The following is a 22,239-nucleotide window of genomic DNA, read 5'->3' as shown; positions in this document are numbered from 1 at the left end:
AAACATTATGGACACATGAGGATGTTTCAGATCAGTGGATTGTAATTGGGCCTCAGTGTATGTGACAGCATGCTTTTTTGTTAGATCATATTTACTCATTAAAACTCTGGGATGATGGGTGGGACTTGCCTGGCGGTCAGTGGTTTGGTTAGCATGCATCCAATGCAGGGTGTGTGGGTTCAATCACTGGTCAGGGAACTGAGATCCCAAGTGCTGAGCAGTGTGGCCGAAACAAACTGAAACTCTTGAATGAGTGGCTAAAGGCAGACAGAAGTGAGATACAGGGCTACTAGTCACAAAGAAAAAGTAGTAGATGCTTGTGCTTTGCATTGCTTTGTATACATCTTTATTTTATTTTTTTAATGGGAAACAGTACAAGCTTGTGGAAATCAAATGTTACAGAACATATTGTTGGGGAAGAAATTTTTTTCTACCCTTCTAGGTCCTTATGACTGGTCTAGAAATTACATTTAAATTAACATGAGATTGATTAACAGAGAAAATCAAAACTTAATAACATGTATACATCAGAGAGGCCCAGAAAAACTGAGTAACTCACCAGAATGCCTGAAACTCTCACTTTAAGTACTATCTTTAGCTTAAGATAAAGTAAACTTGTCTGTTGAGAGTAAAGGTTTGGCACTTCAGAGGGAAGGCAAGCAATTTACCTGGAGATGGAAAAGCAAATTTTGGTGAATAAATGTTTGATGGACCATGCAGAGACAATGAGACAAGAGTAGATTCTGATCTCTAGGCCTGATCCCACCCCCACCCCCCCAACCCTGCCGCATCACACCTACCTATATTCACTGCAGATATCTCTGGTGATAGTCTATTGCAGGAATAGAATATCAAAATTCTAAAGGGAAGGAAACTTTTTTCCTGAGTCTTTATAAATGTATTTATTTGGCTGTATTGGGTCTTAGTTGTGGCATGTGTTCTCTAGTTCCCCAATCGGGAATCAAACCCAGGCCTTCTGAATTGGAAGCACAGAGTCTTAGCCAGTGCTTCACCAGGCAAGTCCCTCTTCTGAGCCTTGATTGCTTTCAGCTCAAAATAATCAGCATGCCAGAGAGAAATTGTGAGGCAGCAAGTTTTGTTCCCCTGTGATATATGATGAATATGTATTTGTCTAAGTCATTTTCATTGGTTGACCCTTTAATAACATGTAAGATCTTTAATACTATTTTTGCTTTTCCACAGCCTCCAAAATAGATCTGGGCCCAGAGTGGTAGCTCAGTATATGAATAGAGGGAAATTATCACTGAAAGATCATCTGTTCCTCCAAGTGGGAGACTTTGTATCAATTGTTAAAATAGTAGATTTAGGAGTGGAACAGAAAACCCTGCTCTGAGATACCCTGACTCATTCACGATTGTGGCTCCAAATTCTTTGAGCCTCTTTTGCACCATTTGTAAAATGGGGATAATAATATCTACTCTGTAGAGCTGATGTGAAGACGAAATGGGATGTGAAGATTATTTGAAGCCCCTAGCGCAGTGCCAGACACATAAAATCAAAGTACTTCACAGCAGCTGTTGAAAGACATGCTTACCCATCATCCACCAGATTTATTCTTTTCCTGTTCTTCTGAACCTGTAACCATGACCAGTGAGATTTAATGAGCTCTTAGCTCATCTTTTGTAAAGCAGAGTTGCTAATACTTAATACACCACAAATCTTGTATAAATTCTCTAGATAAAATGAAAGAACATTCAGCAGAGAAAAGTTAATTTGGAAATAATTTAGAATTGTAGGCCAACTCATAATCGCTTGCAGGTGACGTTCATTCTATATCAGCTGAAAAAACCTCAATTCTTTTCTCAGCTTTTAATCCATATCTTGACTACCTTCCAACTGTCCATTGGGTAGAAAGTAATGTAATTTCAATCAAAAAGTTAAGTAACTGAGAAAGACAGCATATAGGTCCCTGGACCTCAATTGTTTGGCAACAAATTTGGGTTCAGTTTGAATTTGGAAGATGTTTGGGAGAAGGGATTCATGGAATGTATGACACTGACAATGACTCCATTGAACGAATGAAGGAGCAAAAGGAAGGTCTTTGCCCTTGATCTCACTGCCAGCTGAAGTCCATTCTAAATCTGAGAACCAAAGACTCCACAAGTCTTAGTTTCTTTGCTTTTAATGAAAAAAATACAAAAATCAAGAGATGAAATAAAGAACATGTAATTGCCTTTTCTGCCTTGCACCTGACAAAGCCACAGGAAGGAGAAGTAGATTCACTGCAGGGAAAATTGCCCTCACTTTTCTCTGTTAATGCACATTAGTCCCCCACAGAGGAACTCTGATTTTTCCAGTGGTGTACATTTGCACAGTTGGGTTCATATTTTGCTCTCAAGTGCAATAGTGCTCACACCAAAGCTAATACAATAAAGCTGGAACTGACATGAGGTTCCTTGGAACATCATTCCTGTGTTCTTGGCAGTTACCTCTAGGATCCTCAACCTGTTACCAGGGAGACACAGAGGAACACTGGGTCCACAACTTACAAAAGGATGTTTTGCATCTGAAGATAGGGCTCTTGAATTTATCTCTCGTCTTAAGAGATTCCTACAGCCTGTGAGTTTAAAATTACTTATTCTTGAGCAAGTTGGGAATGTGTTTTCAGTTACTTGCAACCAAAGTGTTTGAAAAATGTGCTATCTCTGTGTTGGATCATGGCTGAGGCTTTGGAAATTCTATGGAAATCAACCACTCTTGCCTGTCCTTATGTGGCATACATAATTTAGAGGAACAGACACATTAATTGGGGAAGCACCAATTTAGTAGATACTTCTAAAACATCTACTCAAAAAGATATAATACTTAGTTCAATGAAAATTTATAATGGACTGAAAAAGAACAGTAGAAAAGGCTTTCCTGAGAAAGTAGTTCTTAAACTTAAACCTGCAGAATCACTAGAAATGAAGTAGGTGAGCAGAAAAGGCAAAGACATTTCAAAGAGAGGAAATAGCATAGATGGAGAAAACATGCCCTGTGATAGGAGGAACAAGGCATGATCAGGGATGGGAAAAAGGTCTGTACAGCAAGCTTTGAGAACAAGAAGCAGATTGGTTGGGGTAATGGTGGCTGGAGAGATGAGTAAGGAGATTGTGCAAGTCCCCAAAGGCTATTTTAAGGAGTTTGTCTTTTACTGTAAGAATAATAAAAAGCTGTGTGGTCCATGCTCTTAAATTATAAATCCAAGGCTCCTAGAGGAAAACTAGGTTTGTCCAAGGTTGGATGTCCCTCATTCAACAAAGCTCAGCCCAGAACACAAGCCTCTGACTCTCGGGTGACCCAGAAAGAACTGGTGATAGTCGCTAGTGTTTGGAACATCTCTTTGGAGCAAAGATCTTGAATGAACTTAAGAAATCACAAAGTCTGCTTTGGATATACAGTCTTAACATAAAGCAGATTATACCTGTCAAAATTTGTATATGAACTTAATATAATTATACATATATATCTACCAACAGTTTTACCTCACACATGCTAGGATGGTTATTACTCAAAATAATAAATAAACTAAAGTGCTGATAAAGATGCAGACAAATTAGAACTCCTGTGCATTGCTACTGGGAATGGAAAATATTGCAGCTATGGCGAAAAACAACATGGCGGCTCCTCAAAATTAAACATAGAAATGCCATATGATCCAGTAATTCCACTTTTAGGCATATACCCCCAAAAATGGAAAGCAGGGATTTGAACACATACACACTAATGTTTATAGAAGCACTAGTCACTATAGCCAAAAAGTGGGAACAACCCAAAGTTCACCAATAGATGCATGGATAAACAGAACGAAGTCTGTACATGCAGTGGAGTATTATTTTGCCTTATAAAGAAACAAAAGTCTGACCAGTGCTACAACATGGAGGAACCTTGAAAATATTATGTTTTGTGGAATGAGCCACCTTAAAAAGACAAATATTTTGTGATTTCACTTATGAGATGACTAGTCAAATTCATAGACATGAAGTAGAGCAATCGTTCCCAGGGGCTGAAGGAAGGGGTAAAGTTACTGTTTTTGTTTTAATTGGAGTATAATTGCCTTATGATGTTGTATTAGTTTCTTCTGCACAACAAAGTGAATCAGTTACATCTGTACATACATTCCCTCCCTCTTGGACCTCCTACCACCCCCATCCCACTCCTCTAAGTCATCACGGAGCACCGAAGTGAGCTCTGTGTGCTTACAGCACGTTCCCACTAGCTATTTCACACGTGGTGGTGTATATATGTCAATACTACTCAGTTTCCCCCACCCTTCCCTACCCACCACTGAGTCCACATGTCCTTTCTCTATGTCTGCATCTCTATTCCTGCAGTGGAAATATGTTCATCTGTACCATTTTTCTAAATTCCACGTGTGTTAATTTGTGATATTTGTTTTCTCTTCTGACTTCATTGTATATGACAGACTCTAGGTCCATCTGCTAAGTCACTTCAGTTGTGTCTGACTCTGTGTGACCTCATCCCTGGGATTCTCCAGGCAAGGACACTGGAGTGGGTTGCCATTTCCTTCTCCAATGCATAAAAGTGAAAAGTGAAAGTGAAGTCGCTCAGTCATGTCTGACTCTTCGTGACCCCATGGACTGCAGCCTACCAGGCTCTTCCATCCATGGGATTTTCCAGACAAGAGTACTGGAGTAGGTCCATCTACCTTTCTACAAATAACCTAATATTGTTCTTTTTTATGGCTGAGTAATATTCCATTGTGAATTTATTGTTTAATGGATAGGGTTTCTCTGTGGGGTGATGAAAAAATTATAGATATGGATAGTGGTCATGGTTTCACAAAAATGGGAATGTATTTAAGGCCACTTAAAAATAGTTAATAGCTAAACTTTATGTTTTACTGCAACAAAAAATCTTAAAAAGATATACAATGTTACTTCTCTGTTTATATTCATACTGTAAGTACATTTATGCTGTAAGTAAAATAAGAATGCATTACTTGATAAAACTATAAAGAAAAATTACATACATTTCCTCCTGTTACTTTACTCACATAAAGGATATCCTTTTTCCTATACAGAAGTCAATACTACTAAAAGATTTTTTCTTAATAAAAAGAGATGGCTGGAAGGAATAAAAGCAGTCATGAACTTTTATTATTGTGTGTTTACTCCACCACAAGAAGAAGCTCTGCCTAAGGAGTGCTTTTTATAGTTCTTTTATATATTTGTTTGTTAGAATCCATAAATAAATAGAGCATGTAGTTTTAGATTTCTGTAACGCTGAGATTATCACTTCAGAACTAACTTAAAACCCAGTTTTTTTTTTTTTTTTTAATCACTTACCCTCTCCTTAGGTCAGAAATCTGTTTCAGTTTAGATTATTTGGATAGTTACATACAGTTTTAGAGTAAGTCTTTTCCTAGAGTGCTTTATACTGGAGTTCTCCAATCTTGGTTTCCTGTCGATGTTTAGGTTCCTGGAAGGAAATAGACCAATGAGAACAGCAAGATGCACACTTGATATTTCTGGGAAGAGTATCTTTGTTGAGCTGATTTGCCCTGCAAGATGAGCAGATATGTGAATAGTCCTTCAAATACTATAAGTTAATGATTGTGTTTCCCATGCACTATCTTCCTTAGGAAGTATCTCTTGTCTGTTCAAGTGTTTGAGAGGACCTGTGTTCTAAGCCTCTCAGCAGAGTGGTAGCCCTGGTGGAGGTTCCCTTGAGACCTTGGCTCTTGGGAGTAAACACCATACTCCAAACTACTTGGATAAATGAAAAAATAGAGGACTGTTGTTACCGCCTTAATTTTAGTCATTATATTTTACTTAACATTACCTTCAGCCTTTATGAAAAGCTCTGTTAATTCTGCTTATTTCTTACTTAAGCTTGATCTTCTCATTTTCCTGCTGAAATCCCTTCTGTGTCAGCCCATTGTTCTTAGGAAAACATTAAAAATTCCTAATATAGTCTCTAAGGAAAAACTTTGGGGTAATAGAAAAGGGAGCCCAAGGGTTTTGTTTTGTTTTGTTTTTTAATCTTCCTCTTTACTCCTCCTACCCAACTTGATGTGCTTAGCTTCTTTCAGCCTTCATTAGTCTTCCTAAACCTAGCACATTAAGAGGTTCAAAATGTACATTTTGAATCATCATAAAAATACACGTAGCTGTGCACCTTTGCAGTCTAATTTTTCCCTGTGGGGGGTATTCCACCTCTGTAACTTAATTCTCTGTCTGGAGATTTTTACACCTGGGAAAAAATAGAATGTCTAAGCAAGTACATTGCATTCTTCCCCCCTCCCTCTTTCCCTAAATAATAGTTAAACTCATTACTGTCTCTGGGGATACCATCTGATAATAAGCATCTATGGTAATGAAAAGGTTATTTAAACCTTCCAGTGGAAGCCATATCACTTAAAAATTTTGAATCAAGTACTCATTTGTTTTTAGGGAGTCTGTTTTTTAGCCCTTTGCTAGATTCATCAGTGAGATGGAGCTTCCAAAACTGGTCTTGCTTTTAAGTAATAACCTTTGCTGTTACATAAAGATAGTGCTATCACAGCTTTGAATATAGTTTAACAAGGAGTTTCATGTACATTATCCCTCTAATCCTTTCAATAATTCTTTCAGGGCTGTTTAGGAATCAACACTTCATTTTTACAGTTGACAAACCTGCATCTTAGAGAATTAATTGGCTTACTCCAAGATTCACTACTGGTAGGAATAGAGGTGGGAACATAGAGCTCCTCTGACTTCTAGTCTATTGTGACTTTGGGATGTAGTATTTCAAGAAGTATTTCTACTGATTATAAAAGTACCATCTTTTTTTTTTTTTATAGAAAATAAGCAGAAAATAGGAGAATATGTAAAGGTGAAAATTAGAAATGCTTTCATTCCCACCATGCAGTGAGCCACTGTTAACATCTTAGTGTTTTTCCTTCCAAAGTCATCTATATGGATGTGTGTGAGCAGTTTTGTGTATGTATGCCTGTGGATCCTCAGGGAATTTGACTCATGTTGTACGATAGCTGAATGAGAACAGGTACACAGCAATGATGATGAGACTACCTCAGTGTGTGTCAGATAAACTGGACTTGCTTTTCTTCTCTTTCTACCTGTTAAGAAGAAAAGAACTGATTAGGGCCAGAGAAAGTGTTTGCCCCAATTCAATCTGTTTTTGCTCTCTTCTAAGAGAGAAAATGTTCCTGGGAACCTAACACCAGTAACTCATTAAGATGTTGCCATCTGCTGTTTCTGCTGCTGCTAAGTCACTTCAATCATGTCCAACTCTGTGCGACCCCATAGACGGCAGCTCCCCAGGCTCCGCCGACCCTGGGATTCTCCAGGCAAGAACACTGGAGTGAGTTGCCATTTCCTTTTCCGATGCGTGAGAGTGAAGTCGCTCAATCGTGTCTGACTCTTAGCGACCCCATGGAGTGCAGCCTACCAGGCTCCTTCGTCCATGGGATTTTCCAGGCAAGAATACTGGAGTGGGTTGGGTGAGATGTATGTCCAGTTCCAGCTATGCCTCGCTCCAAGAGTGTGTCTGAATCCTTTTCTAGTAGAAAATGAATAACCTCAATGACAAATAAGGAGGCCATAGGAAGGCTTGGACGTAAAATCTTTCAGGATGTAATTACCAGGGATTTCATTCTTAGACTAATATAAGAACTTGGCTTTGTACTGAAGCTATTGGAAACAAATTAGAAAAAAGCAGATTGTATCGTTGTTGCTTGGTGATGATCCAGAAGGGACCGATTTTTCCCACTGGGTGGGATTAATTCCAGATTCCATTGGCAAATTAGCTGGATCATTATGTCTGTGAGAATGACTCTAGCATTTGATATATTAGACCATGGAGTCAAAATGTCTGGGGATGGATACAAGTCCTACTGGAACCTAGTAGTGATGCTCTATGTAGATTACTGAACCTTCATTATCAGGCCTATACATCATAAATAAATTATTCCCTACAGTGTTACTTTATTGTGAGGTTTAAGAAAGCTGATATGTCTAGAACAGGGCCTGTTATATACAAAGCCCCACATAAAGAGGTAGTTGTAATGGAGGTGATTTTTCATCTCCGTTGGTTGAAAGCTGTCTCTTAAGGGAAAAGTAATCCCTTGTCACTAGATGTTAGGCATTTGTGCCATGGAGTATTGAACCATCTCAGCTCTCCAAGTAGAGGAGTTTAAGTTTCTCTTCTTTGGTATTTATCCTTCCATGATCCCAAAGTGAAAAGTGACTCTGAATGGTCACGCCAAGAGTATGTATCTTCGTCCTTGAAAATAGCTCCCCAAACCCCCTCCTCCATTCTCCCCCTGCTCCAGTCTTAAGGGCAGCATTATGCATCTGTATGACTGTGTAGCCCATCAGCTCTTCTTTTTTAAACTGAGGAATAGTTGCTTTACAAGGTTGTATGTTTCTGCTATACAATGAAGTAACTCAGCTGTATGTATACATATATTCCCTCACTCTTGAACCAACCTCCCTCCCACCACACCACCCCATCCATGTAGGTCATCACGGAGCACCAGGGCTGAGCTCCCTGTGCTACACAGCAAGTTCCCACTAGCTATGTATTTTGCACATGGTAGTGTAATATGTCAATCCGAATCTTTCAGTGATAAGCCTCTTATCCTTCTCCATCAGAGAGCAGGCAGACTGAACACCACAATCACAGAAAACTAACCTATCTGATCACATAGACCACAGCCTTGTCTAACTCAACAAAACTATGAGCCATGCCATGTAGGGCCACCCAAGATGGATGGGTTATGGTGGAGAGTTCTGAAAAAACATGGTCCACTGCAGAAGGGAATGGCAAACCACTTCAGTATTCTTGCTTTGAGCACCCCATGAACAGTATGAAAAGGCAAAAGGATAGGACACTGAAAGATGAACTCCTCAGGTAAGTTAGTGCCCACTTCGCTACTGGAGATCAATGGAGAAATAATTCCAGAAAGAATGAAGAGATGGAGCCAAAGAGATGGAACCAAAACTGGGTGTTTATACAACACCCAGTTGGGGAGGAGACTGGAGACAGAAGTAAAGTCCAATGCTGTAAAGAGCAATATTGCATAGGAACCTGGAATGTTAGGTCCATGAATCAAGGCAAATTGGAAGTGGTCAAAGAGGAGATGGCAAGAGTGAACATCGATATTTTAGGAGTCAGCAAGCTAAAATGGACTGGAGTGGGTGAATTTAATTCAGATGACCATTATATCTACTACCGTGGTCAGGAATCCCTTAGAAGAAATGGAGTAGCCATCATAGTCAACAAGAGAGTCTGAAATGCAGTACTTGGATGCAATCTCAAATATGACAGAATGATCTCTGTTTGTTTCCAAGGCAAATCATTCAATATCACAGTAATCCAAGTCTATGCCCTGACCAGTAATGCTGAAGAAGCTGAAGTTGAATGGTTCTGTGAAGATCTACAAGACCTTCTAGAACTAACACCCAAAAAAGATGTCCTTTTCATTATAGAGGACTGGGATGCAAAAGTAGGAAGTCAAGAAACACCTGGAGTAACTGGCAAACTTGGCCTTGGAGGACAGAATGAAGCAGGGCAAAGGCTAATAGAGTTTTGCCAAGAGAACACACTGGTCATAGCCAACACCCTCTTCCAACAACACAAGAGAAGACTCTACACATGGACATCACCAGATGGTCAATACCGAAATCAGATTGATTATATTCTTTGCAGCCAAAGATGGAGAAGCTTTATAGTCAGCAAAAACAAGACTGAGAGCTGACTGTAGCTCAGATCATGAACTCCTTATTACCAAATTCAGACTTAAATTGAAGAAAGTAGGGAAAACCACTAGACCATTCAGGTATGACCTAAATCAAATCCCTTGTGATTATACAGTGAAAGTGAGAAATAGATTCAAGGGATTAGATCTGACAGACAGAGTGTGTAAAGAACTATGGATGGAGGTTCATGACATTGTACTGGAGACAGGGATCAAGACCATCCCCAGGAAAAATAAATCCAAAAAGGCAAAATGGTTGTCTGAGAAGGCCTTACAAATAGCTGTGAAAAGAAAAGAAGTGAAAGGCAAAAGAGAAAAGGAAAGATATACCCATTTGAATGCAGAGTTCCAAAGAATAGCAAGGAGAGATAAGAAAGCCTTTGTCAGTGTTCAGTGCAAAGAAATAGAGAATAACAGTAGAATGGGAAAGACTAGAGATCTCTTCAAGAAAATTAGAGATACCAAGGGAATATTTCATGCAAAGATGTGCACAATAAAGGACAGAAATGGTATGGACCTAGCAGAAGCAGATGATATTAAAAAGAGGTGGCAAAAATACACAGAAGAACTGTATAAAAAAGATGTTCATGTCCCAGATAACCACGATGGTGTGATCATTCACCTAGAGCCAGATATCCTGGAATGTGAAGTCAAGTGGGCCTTAGGAAGCAACATTACAAACAAAGCTAGTGGGAGGTGATGGAATTCCAGTTGAGTTATTTCAAATTCTAAAAGATGATGCTGTGAAAGTGTTGCACTCAATATGCCAGCAAATTTGGAAAACTCAGCAGTGGCCACAGGACTAGAAAATGTCAGTTTTCATTCCAATTGCAAAGAAAGGCAATGTCAAAGAATGCTCAAATTACTGCACAGTTGGACTCATTTCACACACTAGTAAAGTAATGCTCAAAATTCTCCAAGCTTGGCTTCAACAGTACATGAACCGTGAGCTTCAAGACGTTCAAGCTGGATTTAGAAAAAGCGGAAGAACCAGAGATCAAATTGCCAACATCTGCTGGATCATTGAAAAATTGAGAGAGTTCCTGAAAAACATCTACTTCTGCTTTATTGACTATGCCAAAGTCTTTGACTGTGTGGATCATAACAAACTGTGGAAAATTCTTCAAGAGAAGGGAATACCAGACCACCTGACCTGCCTCTTGAGAAATTTTTATGCAGGTCAAGAAGCAACATTTCGAACTGGACATGGAACTATAGACTGGTTCCAAGTAGGGAAAGGAGTATGTCAAGGCTGTAGATTGTCTCCTGCTTATTTAACTTACATGCAGAGCACATCATGAAAAGTGCTGGGCTGGATGAAACAGCTGGAATTCAAGATTGCTGGGAGAAATATCAATAACCTCAGATATGCAGATGACACTTCCCTTATGGCAAAAAGTGAAGAACTAAAGATCCTCTTGATGAAAGTGAAAGAGAAGACTGAAAATTTTGGCTTAAAGCTCAACCTTCAGAAAACTAAGGTCATGGTATCTGGTCCCATCACTTCATGGCAAATCAATGGGGAAACAGTGGAAATGGTGACAGACTTTATTTTTGAGGGCTCCAAAATCAGTGCAGATGGTGACCCCAGTCATGAAGTTAAAAGCTGCTTGCTCCTTGGAAGAAAAGCTATGACCAACCCAGACAGCATATTAAAAAGCAGAGACATTACTTTACCAACAAAGGTCTGTCTAGTCAAAGCTATGGTTTTTCCAGTAGTCATGTATGGATGTGAGAGTTGGACTAAAAAGAAAGCTGAGTGCCAAAGAATTGATGTTTTTGAACTGTCATGTTGGAGAAGACTCTTGAGAGTCCCTTGAACAGCAAGAAGATCCAACCAGTCCATCCTAAAGGAAATCAGTCATGAGTATTCATTAGAAGGACTGATGCTGAAGCTGAAACTCCAGTTCTTTGGCCACCTGATGTGAGGAACTGACTCATTTGAAAAGACCCTGATTCTGGGAAAGATTGAAGGCAGGAGAAGGGGATGACAGAGGATGAGATGGTTGGATAGCATCACCAACTCAATGGACATGAGTCTGAGCAAACTCCGGGAGTTGGTGATGGGCCGGGAGTCCTGGCGTGCTGCAGTCCATGGAGCCTCAAATAGTTGTACCTACTGAGTGACTGAACTGGACTGAATCTTTCAGTTTGTCCCCCCCACCCCCCACGCCATGTCTGCATATCTATTCCCTATATCTGCATCTCTATTCCTGCCCTGCAAATAGATTCATCTGTACCATCTTTCTGTATTCCACATATGTGTTCTTGAAGAGCCACTCATTCATAATCACAGCAGGACACTGTTTACTTTCTTCACTGCATGGATGTGTTACTGATTTTTCAAAAGCAATGGTAGTAAAATTCTATGGTGCCTTAGCACATTAGTCAAGACAATGGCTTCAAACCATCCTATAAGTCTTTGTATTCCTCACTCATGCACACTTGCAATGTATTTTCTTTAACATGTCAGTTTCACTTAGAGATGCCTTTCATAAAGCAGTAAAAATTATTAGTATTATTAAATCTAGATCTTTGAGTACACATCTTTTTAATATTCTATGTGATGGAATGGCAAGTATATGTAAAACACTGTAATGGTTGATGAGAGAAAAGTAACTCATATTGCTGTTTGAACTACAAGCCAGACTAGCAAGTTTTTCATGGAACTCCATTTAAGTTTAAAATGAATGAAGCTATAGTCATGCAAGCTTTGGTTTTTGATGGAAATTTTCTCCAAAGTGATCTAAGTGAGCTTGTCACTTCAAAGAAAACAACTCAATAGTATTTGTTGCCAGTAATAGAAATTTTTGAAGCAAAATTTAGAATTTGAGGAAACTTCTGTCTAATTCTACACTGAGCCTAACAGTTTCTTTTAATTCAGATTGTTCTGAGATTGATGGTGATATAAACAAAGGTATTCTTTTGATATTTTATAATCGAGTGTGTCAACATTGAGAAGATTTGCATTAGTTAGATAAATAATTTCTGGATATATGATGTTACAAAATCATGAGTGGGTAAAAGGTCCATTCAAAACACAAGATGACTGGTAGATTTTAATGTAATAAAGTATCAAATTTCATTAATATGATTTAATATTTTACATTGTAATAAGCCTTAAAAATATACCACTTATGGGGGAGGAGCCAAGATGGTGGAGGAATAGGACGGAGAGACCACTTTCTCCCCTACAAATTCATCGAAAGAACATTTGAACGCTGAGCAAATTTCACAAAACAACTTCTGATCGCTAGCAGAGGACATCAGGCGCCCAGAAAAGCAGCCCATTGTCTTCGAAGGGAGGTAGGACAAAATATAAACGATAATAAGGGAGTCAAAAGAGCTACGGACGGAGACCCGTCCCGGGAAGGGAGTCTTAATAGAGGAAGTTTCCAATCACCAGGAAACCCTCTCACTGGCGGGACTGGGGGAAGTTTTCTGCATTCTAACTGGGAGGAAAAATTAAACAAGGCCCACAGATTACGTGCCTAAAAGCAACTCCCAGCAGAAAAGTACCCTAGATGCCCGTACCCGCCAGCAACAAGCGGGGCGGAACGGAGAGGAGCGGGCGGCATTGCTTAGGGTGAGGACCGGCCCGAAGACCCTGAGAGCAATCGGAGGGAGCTTTTTTAAACTGTGGGATAGCAAGGGACAAAATTAACTGGCCCGAACACACTGCCGGCTGTTCGCAAAACAAAGGGACTGAGAATCTCCAGAGAAGAGCCGGCCCATTCCCGCTGGAGATAGGAGGCAGGGGAGAGGGGAAAAGGGCAAAATCAGCCCCTGAGAAGCCACCCCCTCCCACACTGCAAACAGGCCTCCGGTTCCTATCTAAAGACTTCCTGAGACCCGACTGGCGGTGCATGCTGGGACCGCGGAGGGAAAAAGTGCGCCGTACCCAGGGAAATTGCGCCCAAGCCTCTGGCTGCCTGGGCCACTCGGCGCGGAGGGAAAAGGCGCGCCGCACCGGGGAGAGTACGCCCGAGCCTCTGGCTGCCTGAACCGCTCAGGCCGGGGAAGGCACAAAACGCAGGCGCAACCGAATCTGCGCTTTTGTGGAGTACCCGAAAACTGGAACCGCACTCAACGCAGGGCCCGCTCCATATAGAGCAGGCGGGAGCCTGAGCAGTGTAGACGGCGAAAGCACTGACACCCGTGAGCGGGGCAAACCCAGTGTGGCCGGAACATGGTGAGCACTATCCACACAGAGCGGTATCTGTCTGCAGCGCCCCGCCCTCCCTGTAGCAGGACCGAACTGAACTAGCGAACCTAAATAAGAGATCACCTCCGCCCGCCTGTGTCAGGGCGGAAATTAGACACCGAAGAGACAGCAAACAGAAGCCAAATAAACAAAGGGAACCGCTTCAGAAAGGACCGGTGCAACAGATTAAAATCCCTGAAGGTAACACCGACTACACGGGAAGGGGCCTACAGATATCCAGAAGTGTAAGCTGGAAAGAGGAGCTATCTGAAATTGAACTGAACCTACGCTGACCACAACAACCTCAGAGAAATTCCTTGATATATATGTACATATTTTTTTTTTAATTAAAAAAAAAATTTTTTTTTCTTTCCTTTTTTTTTATTTTTTATTTTTTCTCTTTTATTTTCTTTTATAATTCCCTATTACTCCCCCATTACTCCTCAACTTTCATTTTCATATATTTTTACGATTTTTTTAATTAGGGAAAAAAAATTTTTTTTTCTTTTTTTTTTTTTCTTTTTCTTGTTTTTCTCTCCTATTTCCTTTTAGACTCCTCTAATACTCCTCTATTATTCCTTAACTTTCATTTTCATTTCACTATAACCTTGCCAAAAAAAAAAAAAGCGAGAGAGAGAGAGAAACCCTATTTTTCAACTGAACTTCATATACAGTTCTAAATTTTTTTTGTGTTTTTGTTTTTAAATATTGTATTTCAAAGAGTCTAACCTCTACACTAGATTTTCAATCTTTGTTTTTCAGTAGTATGTGATATAAATTTTGGTCATTTAAGAATCCATTATTCAGTTCCCATTTCTATTCAGGAGTGTGGTGATACTCTCCCACTTTTGACTCTCTGTTTTCTACCTCAGAACACCTCTATTTCCTTCATTCCCCTTCTCTTCCCAATCCAACTCTGTGAATCTTTGTGGGTGTCTGGGCTATGGAGAACACTTTGGGAACAGATAACTGCGTAGATCTGTCTCTCTCCTTTTGAGTCCCCTTTTTCTCCTCCTGCTCACCTCTATCTCCTTCCTCCCTCTCCTATTCTTCATGTAACTCTGTGAACCTCTCTGGTTGTCTCTCACGGTGGAGAATCTTTTCACCATTAACCTAGAAGTTTTATTATCAGTGCTGTATAGTTGGAGAAGCCTTGAGACTATTGGAAGAATAAAACTGAAATCCAGAGGCAGGAGACTTGAGCCCAAATCCTGAGAAAACCAGAAAACTCCTGACTACACGGAACATTAAGGAATAAGAGACCATCCAATAGCTTCCATACCTACACCAAAACCAACCACCACCCAAGAGCCAATAAGCTCCAGTACGAGACATACCACGCAAATTCTTTAGCAACGCAGGAACATAGACCTGAGTGTCAACATACAGGCTCTCCAAAGTCACACCTAACACAGAGACCCATCGCAAAACTCATTACTGGACACTCCATTGCACTCCAGAGAGAAGAAATCCAATTCCACGCACCAGAATGCTGACACAAGCTTCCCTAACCAGGAAACCTTGACAAACCAATCGTCCAACCCCACCCACTGGGTGAAACCTCCACAATAAAAAGGAACCTCAGACCACAAGAATACAGAAAGCCCACTCCAGACACAGCAATCTAAACATGATGAAAAGGCAGAGAAATACCCAACAGCTAAAGGAACATGAAAAAAGCCCACCAAGTCAAACAAAAGAGGAGGAAATAGGGAATCTACCTGAAAAAGAATTTAGAATAATGATAATAAAAATGATCCAAAATCTTGAAAACAAAATGGAGTTACAAATAAATAGCCTGGAGACAAAGACTGAGAAGATGCAAGAAATGTTTAACAAGAACCTAGAAGAAATAAAAAAAAGTCAATTAAAAATTAATAATGAAATAAATGAGATCAAAAACACTCTGGAGGGAACCATGAGTAGAATAACAGAGACAGAAGATAGGATAAGTGAGTTAGAAGATAAAATGGTGGAAATAAATGAAGCAGAGAGGAAAACAGAAAAAAGAATCCAAAAAAATGAGGACAACCTCAGGGACCTCTGGGACAATGTGAAATGCCCCAACATTTGAATCATAGGAGTCCCAGAAGAAGAAGACAAAAAGAAAGGCCATGAGAAGATACTCGAGGAGATAATAGCTGAAAACTTCCCTAAAATGGGGAAGGAAATAGCCACCCAAGTCCAAGAAACCCAGAGAGTCCCAAACAGGATAAACCCAAGGCGAAACACCCCAAGACACATATTAATCAAATTAACAAAGATCAAACACAAAGAACAAATATTAAAAGCAGCAAGGGAGAAACAACAAATAACACACAAAGGGATTCCCATAAGGATAACAGCTGATCTATCAATAGAAACCCTGCAGGCCAGAAGGGAATGGCAGGACATACTTAAAGTAATGAAAGAGAATAACCTACAACCTAGACTACTCTACCCAGCAAGGATCTCATTCAGATGTGAAGGAGAACTCAAAAGCTTTACAGTCAAGCAAAAGCTGAGAGGATTCAGCACCACCAAACCAGCTCTTCAACATATACTAAAGGATCTTCTCTAGACAGGAAACACAGAAAGGTGGTATAAACGTGAACCCCAAACAACAAAATAAATGGCAACGGGATCATACCTATCAATAATTACCTTAAATGTAAATGGGTTGAATGCCCCAACCAAAAGACAAAGGCTGGCTGAATGGATACAAAAGCAAGACCCCTATATATGCTGTCTACAAGAGACCCACCTCAAAGCAAGGGACACATACAGACTAAAAGTGAAGGGCTGGAAAAAAATATTCCACGCAAATGGAGACCAAAAGAAAGCAGGAGTCGCAATACTCATATCAGATAAAATAGACTTTCAAATTAAGTCTGTGAAAAGAGACAAAGATGGACACTACATAATGATCAAAGGATCAATCCAAGAAGAAGATATAACAATTATAAATATATATGCACCCAACATAGGAGCACCGCAATATGTAAGGCAAACGCTAATGAGTATGAAAGAGGAAATTAATAGTAACACAATAATAGTAGGAGACTAAAATATACCAGTTATTAAATTTTAGTATAATACCAAAGAATAACCATAATTACCTTGAAAAGTCTACTATTCTTCCTTTTTACAACTGCATATACTATATGTGAGATGAGATTTTATTCATGTATTTCAAAATAGCATATCAAAACAAATATAATAATGCAGGTATTTTTATTACACCAACTATTAAAGAGACTTGCAAAATAAATGTAAGACAGTGCCAGAGTCAGTCACTTGTTACTTATTTTGAAAATAATTTCTATATTAGTATATAATAGATTGAGAATAATTTTAAATAAATGCATAAATTTTTATCTTTATCTGTTTTAATTCCTTCTTGTTGTTCAGTCACTAAGTCATGTCTGACTCTTTGAGTCCCCATGAGCTTCAGCATGCCAGGCTTCCCTGCCTTTCGCTATCTCCTAGAATTTACTCAAACTCATGTCCATCACATTAGTGATGCCATCCAGCCATCTCATCCTCTCTTATCCCCTTCTCCTCCTGCCTTCAGTCTTTCCCAGCATCAGGGTCTTTTCCAGTGAGTTGGCTCTTTGCATCAGCTGGCCCAAGTACTGGAGCTTCAGCATCAGTCCTTCCAATGAACATTCAGGGTTCATTTCCTTTAGGATTGACTGGTTTTAATCCCTAATGTGGACATATTGGTAGATAACAACCCATATATACAAAAACTATTTGGAGTCCACAGTAATTTTTTAAGAGGATAAAATGATTCTAAAAGTTTAAAAAAGTTTAAAAATTACTGGTGTAATCAAAGACACATGCCTAATTAAGAAAATTCATAAGAGGAGTTATTTTTCTTAAATGCATACCAGGAAGAAAAACAAAGAACAGAGAAGGAAGGAGAGGGGTGGGAGAGAGAAAGAGAATTCAAATTTGTAGTCTTTTTGTTTGTTTGCTGTATCTTATTCCAAATATGTTATTCTAGAATTCTCAGGAATGTCTCATTTTTATGCATTTTGCTATGAGAAAAAGAGACAGACTTCAGAGTAGGAAAGAGGATTTGTATGTGTTTGGAGGGGAGGGGTGTAGATTGGATGATTATGGGGAAAATCACATCATTTTCTCCATCATAAATTTTCATTTTTTAAAGAGGTTTAGTGTGAACTGTTTATAATTGTCTTCCACAGCTTAAGAAAATTCCTTAGACCAATGAGACTGTTAATCTAAGAAGAAAGCCCCCAAAGCAAGATGATCCTCTAAATACCTTTGGGCACTTTGGAAAAGAAAAGTTGAACATCTGTACTGAAGCTTAAGACAGTCTTGTAAATGTTTATAAGCTTGGACTTAATGAAGCTCTTAGTTCACCAAATAACAACTTGCTGTGTTTTCCCCTGGAGAAAGATTCTCCAGAATATAACCCTTTCTGTTTTAAAAAACAAAACAAAACTTTATTCTATACAAGAGTTTAGCCAATTAACAATGTTCTGATAGTTTTAGGTGGATACATATGCGTGTATCCATACTCCTCCAAATTCCGCTCCCATCCAGGCTGCCAGATAACATTGAGCAGAATTCCCTGTGCTGTGCAGTAGGTCCGTGTTGGTTATCTATTTTAAATACAGCAGTGTGTATATTTGTCAGTCTCAAACTCCATTAACTGTCCCTTCCTCTGGTAACCATAAGTTCCTTCTATAAGTCTGTTGTCTGTTACTCTTTTGTGAATAAGTTGGTTTGTGCCATTTCTTCTTAGATAAATATAATTCTTTCTGGTTGAATTGGTTGATACCATATAAAAGGACCCCAGACTGGAATGATAACTTTCTGTGTACCATTTTTCATGTTTTGTATTCTGAGCACATTTTTGCACTCAACATCATTTTTTTAATTGAATATAGTTGATTTACAATATTGTGTTAGTTTTAGATATACACAGCAAGGCAATTCGGTTACACATATGAAAGTGAAAGTGTTAGTCACTCAGTTGTGTCCGACTTCTGTGACCCCATGGACTGTAGCTGCCAGGCTCCTCTGTCCATGGAATTAATTCTCCAGGCAAGAATACTGGAGTGGGTTACCATTTCCTTCTCTAGGGGATCTTCCCAAAACCCAGGGATCAAACCCAGGTCTCCTGCATTGCAGGCAAATTCTTTACCATCTGAGCCACAGGGAAGACTTGGTAAATATCTATATTATTATTATTATTTTTTCAATTCTTTTCCATTACAAGTCACTGCAAGATATTTCACTTTCACATTTGTAAAACAAGTCAAGAAATATGCCTCACAAACTGTTTTCTAGGGAGGTCAGAGGGAGCTGAAGGGGAGGATGTGGGGGAGGAGTCTGTCTGGGGAAGGTCTCATAGGGAACTACTTTGTTACATATCTACTTCCCCTTGTGCGGATCCAGGAGGATAGAATCTCTGTGTATAAATGGCAAAATGTGGATACTAGCACTCTTGCTTGGGAAACTCCTTCTGTACTTTTCTTATTTATTCTGTGTGTGTGTTTAAAGGAACTTTGATTCACTCGTCTGCCCTTCCAAAGAAGTAATATTTTAAATCCTTACTATCCAGTGGTTCCTTTACATGTGTTCCCTCGCTGAATCCCCGCAGTCACCCTGGGACCTGGGTTCTATGACTCTCCTCATTTTCCATTGTATTCAAAGCCACACAGCTAATTGAGTCATAGAATTAGGATCCAAACCTACATCTTTCTTACTCTAGAGCCTATTTTATTTTCAGATTTATTATACTTATGGAGCAAAATAATTCTACAATCAGCCCCCAGATTTATTACCTATTTTAATGAATGTCTCTGTCTGTACCACCTAAATAAATAATCATACTAGAAAATGCAGGACAAAAGATGCAGCTTTCATAGGGAGGGGAAAGGACCAGTCTCTTGCACAGGCTCCTATTTTTTTTTTTTTCTCCTTGGGCTGCCTGGTGCTAAATGGTTTTTAAATAGCAATTGAACCACCCACAAAGAGACCTTGATTTACTAATTTTTTTTCTGTACATCAGTGCTGTTACTCTTTGCCTGGTTTTGGAGGTTCAGTTGAGTTTGTGCTTAAAATAATGGATGGATACAACTTGTAAGCAGAGCGCAAGTGACTAAATTTGAAAAAGAAAAATGTGTTTATATACATATTTTCCTTTCAGTCTGTTTCTGTGAAGATTAAAAAATATCTGGCACCTGAAGCTGCAGTTGTAGCAGAGAGAAATATTTTAAAATACTTAGAATCACAGAATGTTATAGCTGGAAGGGATCATGTCTGGGAGTTGGTGACAGAGAACACAGAGCCCAGTCTATCTAAGATCACGTGTCAAGGGAGTGGTTGTGGTGTGGGTTGTGAATCCTAGTTTATTCATCAAGGGGAGAGGGGTGGCTTACTTTCTAAGCCTAATTTTCCTTCATTTGTAAAAGGTAGGCAGTAAGAGTGCTTACCCCAGAGGGTGGTGGTTACATGCCTCATGCACAGATTGCTTATCAGTAGGCCTGACCTACATGGGCTCAAGAAATGCCAGCTGTCCTCCTTTTTCTGCTTCTTTCATTCTTCTATATTATCATTAAAACTTTAGTGACTTTTTTTTTTAAAGACTTCTCTATTTCGCATACTCTTTCCTTTGATGTTAGAGATTTGTCATTTTTATATGGAAAGTAAATAGTCATTGTTCTTTCTTTGTAGGTTTCAATAGATGTCATTGCCCTCTTCATTTTCAAACAAAACCTAGTTCTGGTATCTTCGCAATTTAGACCATTCTTCACTCCTGTCATTCCCATAAAAATTCTGGAGTGTTTCCTAGAGGTCATTCACTGAACCTGATGTTTACATGCACATAATTATTTCATTCACCTCATGCAAAACAGATAAAGTCAACATTATCTTCACTTTTTGGTTGAATAAGTTAACCGAGAGAGGTTATGCAACTTATCCCAAGTTATGGCTTGTAAGAGGCAGAGCGAAGATTTGAAACCTGGGCTGTTTTAAGTCCAAGCACAGTATCTTACCTACTGTACCATAAAGCCAAGAATACTTAACCTTCTGTCTCACAAAACAGTCATGGAACTAGTTACTTGATTACAACATTGTTTTCAACCCTTCCATGATTCGAGGTTAAGCTTCAGAGCCAGTGGAGAAGACCAAAACCTCCATGGCTACTGTCTATCACTTTCACCTGAATGTGTCTATTGGAACTCTAGAAAAACCTGTATTCATGTGAGTTTTAATTCCAAAACAAAACCATGGATCATTTCTTCCTACATTCTGCCTCTTGTATGGAGATGTCTCTGGACAGCAGCTGCCCCCTTGATGGCAATGTCGAATGTGAGATCCATCTTCTGAATTGTGTACATCTCAAGTTCTCATATTTCCAACAAACAGGGGTTCTCTTATCTATGGGGGGGGGTCATTTTTTTCTGTGTGAATATATTAAGTACTCCTATTCCATGAGATAGTTCTAATTACTACCTCATAGAATTTGGGCAGTTATAATTACTGTTCATTTTTACCAGAACACTATTTTATTTCTTAGTAATTCATTACATTTATACCAATGATGAATTTCTTCCATAAGACTGAACATTTTTTTTTTTAACATCTTCCTTCTGAAGTATTATCTACCTACAAGGGCATCATCTTTGCCTCTTCAAATTTTACCCATCATTTGGATTTCATTTCAGAAGTTATCTCAAGCACAAAATCTTCCGAATCTTTTTATCTGACTCGATCCTTCAAACCCTACCCCACCAGAGACAGACAAAAAATCTAGACAAGACTATACCTGAACTTCCACAGAGTTTTAGGTTTTCCTCTCCTGTGACATTGAACACTGTATACCTGTTTCTCTGTACTTGTTCCATGCTCTAGTCTGGGCTTTAGCCCTGTAGAGATTATTGTATCATTAGGATGCTTTGAATCTTTAAGAAACAGAATACCCAATTAAAATTGACTTACATAGTGACATATTTGTTATCTCATATAACGGAAGTTCTAAATTAACAGAGTTCTAGAATTTCTTAATTCAACCTCTCCACAGTTCTGGGCCTGCAGATTCTGTTCTGTGAATCTCTTCATTTGCCCCTCATGGACTCAAGGTGGCTGCCACAGCATCAAACAACACCTCCCTAGGGGTGAAGGGAGAAAAAGAGGAAGGAAGCAGGTCCATTGCCTGCCTCCATAAACCTGGGAAACATTATTCCCAGTCATTCATCTGGGAAGAAGAGATTTCCCAAAAGTTCTCCATTGGAATTTCTCTGTGTCTCATTAGCCAGAACTGCTTCACAAGCCTGCCCTCAAACCGATGACC

General features: G+C 39.3%; 1 long non-coding RNA gene across 1 annotated transcript; it reads right to left on the bottom strand.

The window, feature by feature from the left end:
- Positions 1 to 5,034: 5,034 nt before the first annotated feature.
- LOC110138083 (uncharacterized) lies at positions 5,035 to 21,843 on the bottom strand. Its single transcript, XR_002314120.2, has 3 exons — positions 21,715 to 21,843; positions 7,035 to 7,081; positions 5,035 to 5,442 (listed from the first exon to the last, which is right to left on the bottom strand). It is a non-coding gene; the product is annotated as an uncharacterized lncRNA (long non-coding RNA).
- Between the last annotated feature and the right edge of the window lie 396 nt (positions 21,844 to 22,239).

This window comes from Odocoileus virginianus, chromosome 3 (genome assembly GCF_023699985.2).
Source record: "Odocoileus virginianus isolate 20LAN1187 ecotype Illinois chromosome 3, Ovbor_1.2, whole genome shotgun sequence".
NCBI classification, from domain to species: Eukaryota; Metazoa; Chordata; class Mammalia; order Artiodactyla; family Cervidae; genus Odocoileus; species Odocoileus virginianus.
Note: the sequence above shows the minus strand (reverse complement) of the source record. Positions and strands in the feature narration are given on the sequence as shown.